General features: G+C 37.7%; 1 non-coding gene across 1 annotated transcript; it reads left to right on the top strand.

The window, feature by feature from the left end:
• The first annotated feature begins 523 nt into the window (after positions 1-523).
• Positions 524-630, top strand: LOC141669526 (small nucleolar RNA R71). The gene has a single exon (XR_012553803.1). It is a non-coding gene; the product is annotated as a small nucleolar RNA R71 (small nucleolar RNA).
• The last annotated feature ends 10510 nt before the right edge of the window (positions 631-11140 follow it).

The raw sequence follows: 11140 nt of genomic DNA, 5'->3' as shown, positions 1-11140 counted from the left end.
TGGTTGCTGGAATCCAGGTGGGTTAAACTGTTTACTTACTCCTTGCTGATATGTTGGCTGAATAGCATTCTGATTATTCCCCCAGCTGAAATTTGGATGATTTCTGTTGTTAGGATGATAGGTCGCTGGCACAGGCTGCTCTTGTCGCTGATAATTATTCACATACTGAACAGATTCGTTGACAAGAGAACACTGATCCGTAGCATGAGAACCTGCACAAAGCTCACAAACCATAACTATTTGATTAACTCCATACGTAGCCAAAGAATCAACCTTCATTGATAGCGCTTGGAGCTGGGCTGCAATAGCGGTGGCTGCATCAACTTCCAGAATACCTGCTACCTTGCCTGACGTCATCCTCTGAGTTGGGTTTTGATGCTCGTTTGCAGCCATTGTCTCTATAAGATTATACGCCTCAGTATAGCTTTTAGCCCATAAGGCTCCTCCAGCTGCTACATCGAGCATGGGCCGAGATTGGGCCCCCAAACCATTATAAAAACCAGTGATTACCATCCAATCCGGCATTCCATGATGTGGACATTTTCTCAACATTTCCTTGTAGCGTTCCCAAGCCTCGCACATAGATTCTGTAGGTTGCTGCGCAAACTGAGTAAGAGCACTCCTTATAGCAGCAGTCTTTGCCATTGGATAAAACTTCACCAGAAACTTTTGCGCAAGATCTTGCCACGTAGTGATGGACCCAGCTGGTTCAGAATGTAACCAGTCTTTAGCCTTATCCCTCAGTGAGAATGGGAAAAGCCTCAACTTGATAGCCTCATCAGTCACGTCATTATACTTAAAAGTGCTGCAGATCTCGACAAAATTCCTTATGTGCATGTTGGGGTCTTCAGTTGCCGCTCCTCCAAAAGAAACAGAATTCTGCACCATCTGAATAGTGCCCGGCTTGATTTCAAAGGTGTTAGCTTGAATAGCCGGATGAAGGATGCTTGACTGAATGTCATCAATTTTAGGCCGAGAAAAATCCATAAGAGCTGGATCAGCTTGAACAATACGATCTCCCATGTTTACTGGTTTTTTCTGCTCAGTTCCTGAATCCGAATCCTCAAAATCTAACTTCTCCGGAGTATCAAGAACTTCATCTTTCTCCTCAGCTGTATCTAAGGTCCTCTTGCGAGCACGAGAACGAGTTTGCATAAACGCTTGCTAAAGTACCTGAAACACAACCGAAAAGAGTAATTAACTACTACGTCCTAATCACTGAGTCCTAATGACCAATGATGGTAAGTACATAAACTAAACAAATACGCCGAGTCCCCGGCAGCGGCGCCAAAAACTTGTTAGGGCGAAATCACGCACTAATATTTACGCAAGTATACGCGTTCGCAAGTAATATAGAATACTTTCTAGTTCGTTCCCTCAGAGACTCAGACTAAGTTATTGTCTAATTAAACTCACTCACCAATGTATGATTACTTCTCAATGTTAAGATAACACTTAAAATTATTGATTAAATATTAACTATAATTAACTACTTAATTAACCACTTAACTAACACTTCAATTTATCAATAATAAAACACTCATGAGATCACAACTTCATTATTACTTCCTTCTATAGCCATTGTTATTACCTTTAGCATGTGACAGTGATGATATTAATCGAATAACACGAAACTGATAAAAGCCAACTTTCATTGTACTAATACCATTCTACCAAGCATCCACAATTAAGATAGAAGTTGAATAGTCATCAATTATGTTGAGTTCCTATATGTCTACAGAAATTGACAACACAATGATTTAAGCACAAGTTATCCCTTTTGATTACATAGGGCAAATAAAACTGTTAGAGTTACCCACTAATCATGCACAACGTACATGAACCTATGCTAGCATGGCAAGTTCTAAATCTCAAGATCCACTGTCGCTTCACAAGAGATTAACACCCTATCTTATATGTTCGCGACGCACATAAGACGAATACGCACAACCAATACTAGATATCATGCAATCATCACACACTAAAGTATTAAACAATTAACTAAAGAATTCCATAATAAATCCGTTGCAACCCCATGATCACGATTAGCCCATAATAGAACTTATCGCCATCATGGGTTCATATGAAATCATGATAAACAACACAAGAAAATAATAACTAAACTAATTATATTAAAACAGAGTACGCCACAAGAGTAAATAAGTCAAAGCAAGAAAACTAGCATCCAACGTTACAACGAAACAAGAATCACAAGAAAATATGCTTCCCCTTCGCTGCAGTGTGCTAAATCGGTCTTCTTCCTTATCTCCTTCGCTTCTTGCGCAAAACACAATCTAAAACACAATCTCCTTCCTCTTTTTTTCCTATGAAAACGTCTCAAATCTACTTATATAATAGTCCCATAAAACTCAGATTACATAGAAGTTGGAAGCCAAACAGAAGTAGAAGTCTAAAATAATTCAGCTTTTTCCCCGACCCTGCGCGGCCGCTCAGCATTTCTGCGCAGGCGCGCAAGGCTGCTGCGCGACCGCTCAGCATTGCTGCGCAGGCGCGCAGGACCCTACTGGAAAAAATCCAGGTTTGCTCCGTTTCTTCGCCGTAATCTGCCCGTTCTTTTCCTCTTGCAATGGTGAACACATGCCAAGGCTTATTCTTGATGATTCCTCCTCCGAAATGCAACTAATACCCTGAAATGCATAAACACTAGAAAAACGCATCAAATACACAAACTACTTGATTTCAAGACACCAATTTAAGCCATTTTAAGACGTTCTAAGTGGTATAAAATGCCACTTATCATAAGGCTAGAAAGTAACCACATATCTTCACTTCTTCTCACCTTCAGGTATTTGAATTTCACCTTTCACTCTTTCCAATTCTTGTATTAACTTCTCAGTGATGTTAATCACATTAAATCCTTTTATTTTCCACAGGGCATCTGTTCCCATACCGGCTTTGCTTAGGTAGTTGTTAATGTATTAATCAGAATCTCTTGTTAACCTTGGCCAAAATTTCATACTTGAAAACTCAATGTATAGTTGCTTCACTTCTAATCTTCGGAAGAAAATCTTTGGGCATTACATACAGTCTTTCTTATTCTTTAGATAGCTAAGGATGTTATCAATAAATACAATTTGCTTATCCAAGTACTCCTCATACACCATATTCTTTAAATCCTTAAAGACGACTCATACACTTATTACTTCACATGATATTACCACACTTGCAACGCTCATAACTCTTTCGAATCGTAATCTTTGACATGTCATCAGGCTGGATCTTAAGTAAATCCCTGAGAATTTACACATTCCTTGAATCAAGTCACATAAGTAATCAATTCTTAATAGAAGGTATTTATTCTTATTCATCGCTTTGTTAAACTCCCGATAATTGGTACATAATTTTATAATTCCATCCCTTTTCTCCCACAAGATCCTGCCATACTACAGGACAACCAGCCCGATCCTAAAATCACATTAAACTCTTCTAGATCGAGGGGTGTCAGATCAATTGCAACTACGTCCAAATTCTAAATGCACGATCTTTTGCTCCTTTTGAAAGTTCCGCCTCTAGCTGTGCGAGATGTTGGCCCTTGAGATGTAGTATCTTGAGTAATTGTTCTACAACTCCTTGCAATATGCCCAACCCTTCCACAATTGTGACACGTAACTCCTGGATTTTTTGGATTGCATTCCGACGCATAATGACCCTTATGGCCACCTCTGAAACATTGCACATCCTTTTTGCAGGAACCATTGTGTCTCTTGTCACAGGACTTACAATCTACTGCTGACTTGACTCACTGGGTTGGAGTGAAAGCAACTGAAGTAGCACTAGACCTAGCCTTAGAGAAACTCTGTCTCCTGCTTCGGCCAAACTGATTCTGAAATTCTTGAATAGATTCTTCTTGATCTGGCTTGTCCAAAGCACCACCATACTTCCTTTTCTTATCATTTCATTCCTTAATAGCCAACTTCTGGTCACCTTCTATTACCAGGGCGTCCTGAACCATAGAGGAGTATGTCTTGAGTTACAATGCCACAACTCCTCTGCGAATTTCAGGCTTCAACCCTTGTTGGAACCTCCTTACTTTCTGCATTTTCGTACTTACATACTCAGGAACTAATCAGGCCAATTCTGTAAATTTGGCCTCATACTCCAACACACTTTTTTCACCTTGTTTCAGTCCTAGAAACTTGACTTCCAATGGATTCCTTAAACCATCGGGAAAATACTTCTCCAAGAATAATTCTGTAAATCTTGTCCAAGAAACAGGGCCTTCTCCTTCCAATGCTCGAGTGGATTCCCACCAATAATTTGTTTCTTTCTTAAGAAAGTAACTCGCATAATCGGTCTTAAGATCATCACCTACTTGCTTGAGGGTAAACGCCTTTTCCATTTCCTTCAGCCAATTTCTGGAAAAAACATGATCCACTTCGCCCTTGAACTCTAGGGGCTTAACAGACTGAAAAGATTTGAAACTGGTAGTTTGGTTTAACTCTCCTTGTTGATGTTGTTGCTGCTAAACCTATTGGATTAACTGCAACTATTGTTGCTGTTGCTGGCGTAACAAATCTAGAATTTTATTTATAACTGGACCCTCCGCCAAAATACTACTATTTTCTTTAGACTGGGTAACTTTCTTGGGTGGCATTTTCCTGAAATATAACAGGGAATTTATTCCAAATCATAACGAGATTGTATATCAAAAATGTCACCGTTCAAATGGTGCACTTGTGTCAGGAAAATGTTTCCCAATCAAAGCACCCATGTTTTTTTTCTTAGGATCCATTTATAAAATATATCTAGATTAGCAACGCTAGCAACAATAGCAATGATAACAGTAGCAGAATCAACAACAGTGCAGAAAATTGGAATATAAAGGTACTAAACATTATGGTATGCCCTCTCAATACCACAACCAAGCAACCTTCTAGCACCATTAAATTACAACACTAACAGATTTCATATACCGCAAAGCTAGACGGGTTATACTAGGTGTCACCTCATAAAGGGTAAACTGGTAACTCAAGTTAATCTTAAGAATCACAGACTTGGCTAACGTACTAGTTTGAGCTTCAATCAACCATCCTTCCCAAAGCGACTTCTTATCTCTTACAATTGATCCATCTTCCATGGAGTCAACTTTTCTAAAGCTGCAACCTTCAATATCGAATCATGAATCCTCTCTACTATTTTCATTTCTAAAGTAGAAACCCGATGAAAAACTTATATTCTTCCAGACAGTCAAACTCTTGTTTACTTTCAATAACTAGGACTGTCTAGTTACAAAAGCTACTGACAATTCACTGCCTCAGGACTTCAAATGAAATTTCAAAGTCTAGGAATCAAGGGAATCGAATAAAAAGGAACAATGAAGAAGATGTAGGTATGACTGAGAGCAACCATATAAGTACATAAGATGGCCAGTCTTAGTACCGCATAGCTCACAACACATACTTCGGTGGTGTCCCACCAACCCCTTTGTCACACAGACAAATGGTCAACTCATATGCATTATTTGCCCTAATCAACCAATAACATCTCTGAGAAAGGAAACAATGTTTAAAAAGGAAATTCATAAATAGGAAGGGGATAATCTGAGTTGTAATGAGATTAACAGAACCCTAAGTGGCTTATTTTGCGTTCATAACTTTCTCACAGGGAAAGTAAGCAACTTATAGGATAAGAAACAATGACTTTGAAAACAAAATATGTTTCAAGAAAGAAATAGAAGGGTTCAAAGATACAATCCCCCAGTACTAATCCACCTACTTCAAGAAACTTGGTTGTCATAGCAGCCACCGACTATTATCATACTATCTGAACTCACCGAGGTCATACACTCGGTCCAGAGACATCGCTTGACATAGGAAATGCGATACTTAGAAATAACGTTGGCTTCTCTTCTACTGACACATCAAGAGTCCGCTCACACACTGAATTCTCGCGATCAGACTCATTTTTCTCAAGAGGAAAACTAAAAATATATGTTCAAACTTACCAATAATACATATATGAAGAAGACGTACTCTAGCTTAGGGTAGTTCCAGCAAATTCTCAATAAACATTAGGGTTACACCTTCGAACCCTTGACTAAAGTCATAGACTCGCTCCTCTGATTGAGTTGCTGACTCACATCTTCACATAAACCCTCTTGTACTCTTTTGACTCTACTCTTAAACTAAATTAGGGACTCAAATCTGTAGCTCTGATACTAACCGTGACGGCCTCAACTCCGGGGTCAGGAGTTGACGTCACCAACAATAATAATATTAAACATAATATAATCCAAATCATTAATTATACATAACCACAACCCCTTTACCAAGACCTTTTCCAGGTTTAAGTATGATTTAGGTTACAACTATTACAAAACTGACTTACAACAAACCATCTTGACGCAACTAACTTAATACAGCAACTCAATAGACTATCTTTGGTCCAACACAACTACCTCAGAGGAGCCTGACACGGAAGGAACTGGAACTCTGCCCTGACTATCACGAAAGAATCCTCTATGCATCTGCAATACATATATAAAACATTCTGCAAGGGTGAGCAATCAATTGCTCAGCAGTACCACTATATGAATAACAAGTAAAACGATTTAAAGCAAAATTGTTATAGGAACAGAATTCATAACTTCTTAGAATCATGAAAAGCATGTATAAACTAGATATCAAAACTAGCATACTCTGTAAAATAATATCATATGTAGTGTGCTATGTCAAAATACCAGAGTCCAATTTTAGCATGTTATTTCCTTTCCAAAACCACTGTCCATTGCTGGATCCATAAATCATCTGTCCCGTTATGGGGACCATAAACCATATGTTTCGTTACGGGAACCATTAAACCAAAGTCAGATATTAAAGTGGATGAATTCTAGGGACAGCTAATTAGTATATCCCACCACAATTTGTTCCGGAACTCAGAGACTAGCTAGGTCTCTGTTATGCTGGACTAAGCGGCCTACTAGTGCGCGCATCCGACTTAGCCTCTTACGCAACCACTTGCTGGGCCATTACCTAATAACGGGCCTCTTACGCCACTTACCATCCAATATCTGATTCGTTTTTATCCAGTTTTCAAAATCAATTACACCTATCTCTTTTTAAACGATTACTGCACACATTCTCAAAATCCTTTTTAATTTTAATCACAATCTAGAGATAGGCATTTTCAGAAGTTACTTTTCCCCCAAAACATCAGTTAATAAAACATATTTAAATACGGGGAATACGTAACTTAAAATGTTATGTTCCAGTACATAATTTAAATCAACAATTATTCATATATACTGAACTGTAAAAGATTAGTTCAGGGGTACTTGCCTTGCAGAGCTTTATAACTAATACCGATTGACCTTGGACTGACTTAGACACTCGACTTTACCGCCTTACTAATAGACTATCCTGGATCCGACTTCCACACTCAGATCCTTTGTTCGGAACCTCGCTGCGCTTGTCGACTGATCACTGGGTTATCTTTAGTTCAATACCAATTACTGTGTCCTTCGACTAGAACCTACAGAGTCGAAATATCCTACTTTAGATGTCTAGGTATGCTTGAAATATCTTCAATAACACATCTACCCATTCGATATCAAATCCCGACTCGTACTTATATACATTATTACCATACACGCATCAATTTAGGGTTCACGTTCTCGAAAATCGGTTCGGTGTTTGTTTCCAGAAAATACGTATACTAGTTATTTTACGAAATTAGGGTTATTGGTTTTGGCAAAACAATTTACCACTACATACAATCAGGTTCCATACAACATATATGAATATACTTATTTATGCTCATTCGACGTTCCGATAATTACAGGGTATGTCCCGCATTTTTGAATTTAATTTCCCAAAATTCGGGCAGCACCTCCTCTATTTATCGGCCTACCCGTCGAACATCCCGACGTCAAGTCAATTCACAACAACTATAACGACAATCCAATCATGATCCAAATGCACGAATCCCAGCCACCGATTCATACCAATAATACCCGTCGAAATCCATAAGTTCCCTAATTTCAAATAAATTTTAATTACTAATTATTATTCGTATTTTATATTTTTAATTTGTAGGACTCTGAACAACGTCATCACTGTCCACCATCGGCTCGCCGAGGCTCATCGCCGACGGCGGCAAAATTTTCGGGGCACCCGATTATTCGGGTTCCAACGCAAAAATCTTACCGATAATTTATAAATTAATCCCCCACGAAACCATTTAATATCACGAATACTAATCAAACGATTCCTGCAAAAAATTAGAAAATAATTAAATCCCAAACTACACAACACGCGCCACAACCACAGACTACACAACCAACCGGAAAACAAAAAGAACAACGACCAAAAATCAGGGAAACAGAGACACACTCGAACCCAACACACACACACACACACACACATGAAGACTGGATACATACACAGAACACATATATACATATATATGTATACATATACGTATATATATATCGAGCACAACCACACCGCCGCCACCACGCCAAAAACCGGCGGCAACAGTGGCGAACAAGAAAGAAAAACATCAGCAAAACAGGGGAATCAAGTGGCAAAACAATTACAATGAATTAAACGGGAAGAAATCGAAAGGAACCGAGGGATTTGAGTGACAGAGGGAGAGACGAGAGACGAGAGCGAGACAGATTCGAGAGGAGAGAGAGACAAAAATAGGGCTCGTTTGGGGAGGGGAATAACAGAGAAGGAAAGAAAAGAAATCAGGCCTGGACACGTGTATTGCATATGCCACATGTCCCGGTTTTATTTGTCAGCCTGCAGTTTTAATCGTTTTCTATTATAATCACGTACCGGCTGCGCTCTAAAACATATCGAAAAATTATATACTTTACACCAAAATTCCCAAAATACTCGAAAGTTAATAAAATGAAATCTTCAATGTTTTTAAAGAATTTTTAGAATGCAACTAATATCCGCATTTAGAGATTAAGCGAAACAGCCCGCCGATAAAATTAATCCCGGAAATTACCAAAATAATTTTAAAATTCTCAGAATATTGTAAACGTAATAAAATATGAGTTTCATAATTTTTAAAGAATCCTAGAATTAAATATGGATTTTACAATTAAACGAAATCAGAAAATTATTTGAGAATAAATCATTAACAGAATATTGATTTGTAAATTTTGTAAAATCCCAAAAATAATCATTAAAATTATAAAATCATAAAAAAAAATTTAGAGACAACCCAAATAATTTTGAAAATAAGATTATCATAAAATCACTTTTTAAAAGTGAAATAAAAATAAAATAAAATGGTGCAACAGTTAATCATAAAAACACACCACGCAATCCAACAATAACATATAAGCAATAATAAGTAAATCACAGAGACCATAATTAATATAAAATTATTTATTAATTATTTACGCAATAATTACATATTTAAATATTACAAAAATATACGAGTCGTTATATTAAATCCGCTGCAAATGCTAACGAACTTAAAAGGGCCAAAGGATCCAAGCAAGTTTGGGTCCTTAAAATTAATCATTAGTGGTCTTTGTGATTACAGGCAACAGGAGAAATTTTCTAGTGTTGGACAGTGAATGTTTAGGACATATGTCTGGAAATAAAGCCCTGCTATCAGACTTTGTGGAGAAAGCTGGCCCAGGAGTTTCTTATGCAGATCGCAACATGGGAAAAACTTAAAGATATGGCAATATCAATCTTGGTAATGTCATTATTGAATCAGTAGCCCTTGTCTCAGGACTTAAACACAATCTACTAAGTGTAAGTCAAATCTGTGATATAGGTTATCATGTGGATTTCTTTGATGAACACTATGAAGTTGTAAGAAATTCTACAGGCAAAGTGGTTCTGAAAGGTTACAGGCATGGTAACATTTATGAAGCCAGACTTTCAACAAGTACTGATGGTTCTACAATCTGTCTGATGAGTAGAGCATCAATTGAAGAAAGCTGGAATTGGCATAAAAGACTCTCTCATTTAAATTTCAACAACATAAATGAGCTTGTAAAGAAAGATCTTGTGAGATGATTGCCAAAATCAGTATTTGCTCCTGATGGCCTTTATAATTCATGTCAAAAGGCAAAACAAAGAAAATCTTCATTCAAGAGCAAAACTGCAATGTCATGTCTATTGCAAATAAGAAATATGCTATGGTTATAGTGGATGAGTTCACAAGGTACACTTGGGTGTATTTCCTGCACAAGAAAAATGAAACTGCATCTACACTAACTGATCATGTCAGACAGCTGGATAAGTTGGTCAAAGATTCTGTTAAAATTATAAGAAGTGATAATGACACTGAGTTCAAGAATTTAATCATGGAAGAGTTCTGCAAAGAGCAAGGAATCAAACAGGAATTTTCTGCACCTGGAACTCCACAGCAAAATGGGGTTGTAGAAAGAAAGAACAGGACTCTCATTGAAGTTGCACGAACCATGCTTGATGAAGCAAAGTTACCTACCTACTTTTGGGCTGAAACTGTGCAGACTGCTTGTTTTACACAGAATGCAACACTCATAAACAAGCATGGAAAAACACCATAAGAGATGGTGAAGAAAAAGAAGCCAAATCTGAAATACTTTCATGTATTTGGATGTAAGTGTTTTGTTCTTAAGACTCATCCTGAACAGCTGTCAAAATTTGATCTAAAAGCTGATGAAGGAATTTTTGTTAGATATCCACTTTCCATAAAATCCTTCAGAGTCTACAATCTAAGAACAAGGGCTGTCATGGAATCTATCAATGTATCTTTTGATGATAAGAAGATTACTGGACTTGAAGATTTCAATGATCATGATCAGCTGAGATTTGAAAATTAAGACTCAAACTCTAATCTTATAAGTTCTGACGGGTTAAGTTCTGATGTCATTGAAAGTGTGGTAACAACTCCAAAGGAAAATGCACCTGTCCAGGGGGAGCAAGCTGAAGATCCTACCACAACTCAAGACTCTCAAGAAGCATCAGAACCTGTCACTGGCTCTTCAAGTTCTGATTCATCTAGTTCTGATGAGCCAAATTTTGATAATTCTGGAAACTCTGATACTTCAAATCTTGAAGGATCCAAGTCAAATTCTGAAGTCTCAGAGAGCATAACTACAGGGGGAGCATCAGAAAATGCTGATGGAGATAGCATGGATCTTGGGGGAGGATCCAGTTCT

The sequence above is a fragment of the Apium graveolens genome, chromosome 6 (assembly GCF_009905375.1).
Source record: "Apium graveolens cultivar Ventura chromosome 6, ASM990537v1, whole genome shotgun sequence".
Taxonomy (NCBI): domain Eukaryota; kingdom Viridiplantae; phylum Streptophyta; class Magnoliopsida; order Apiales; family Apiaceae; genus Apium; species Apium graveolens.
The sequence above is the reverse complement of the archived record's forward strand: the minus strand, read 5'-3'. Positions and strand labels throughout refer to the sequence as shown.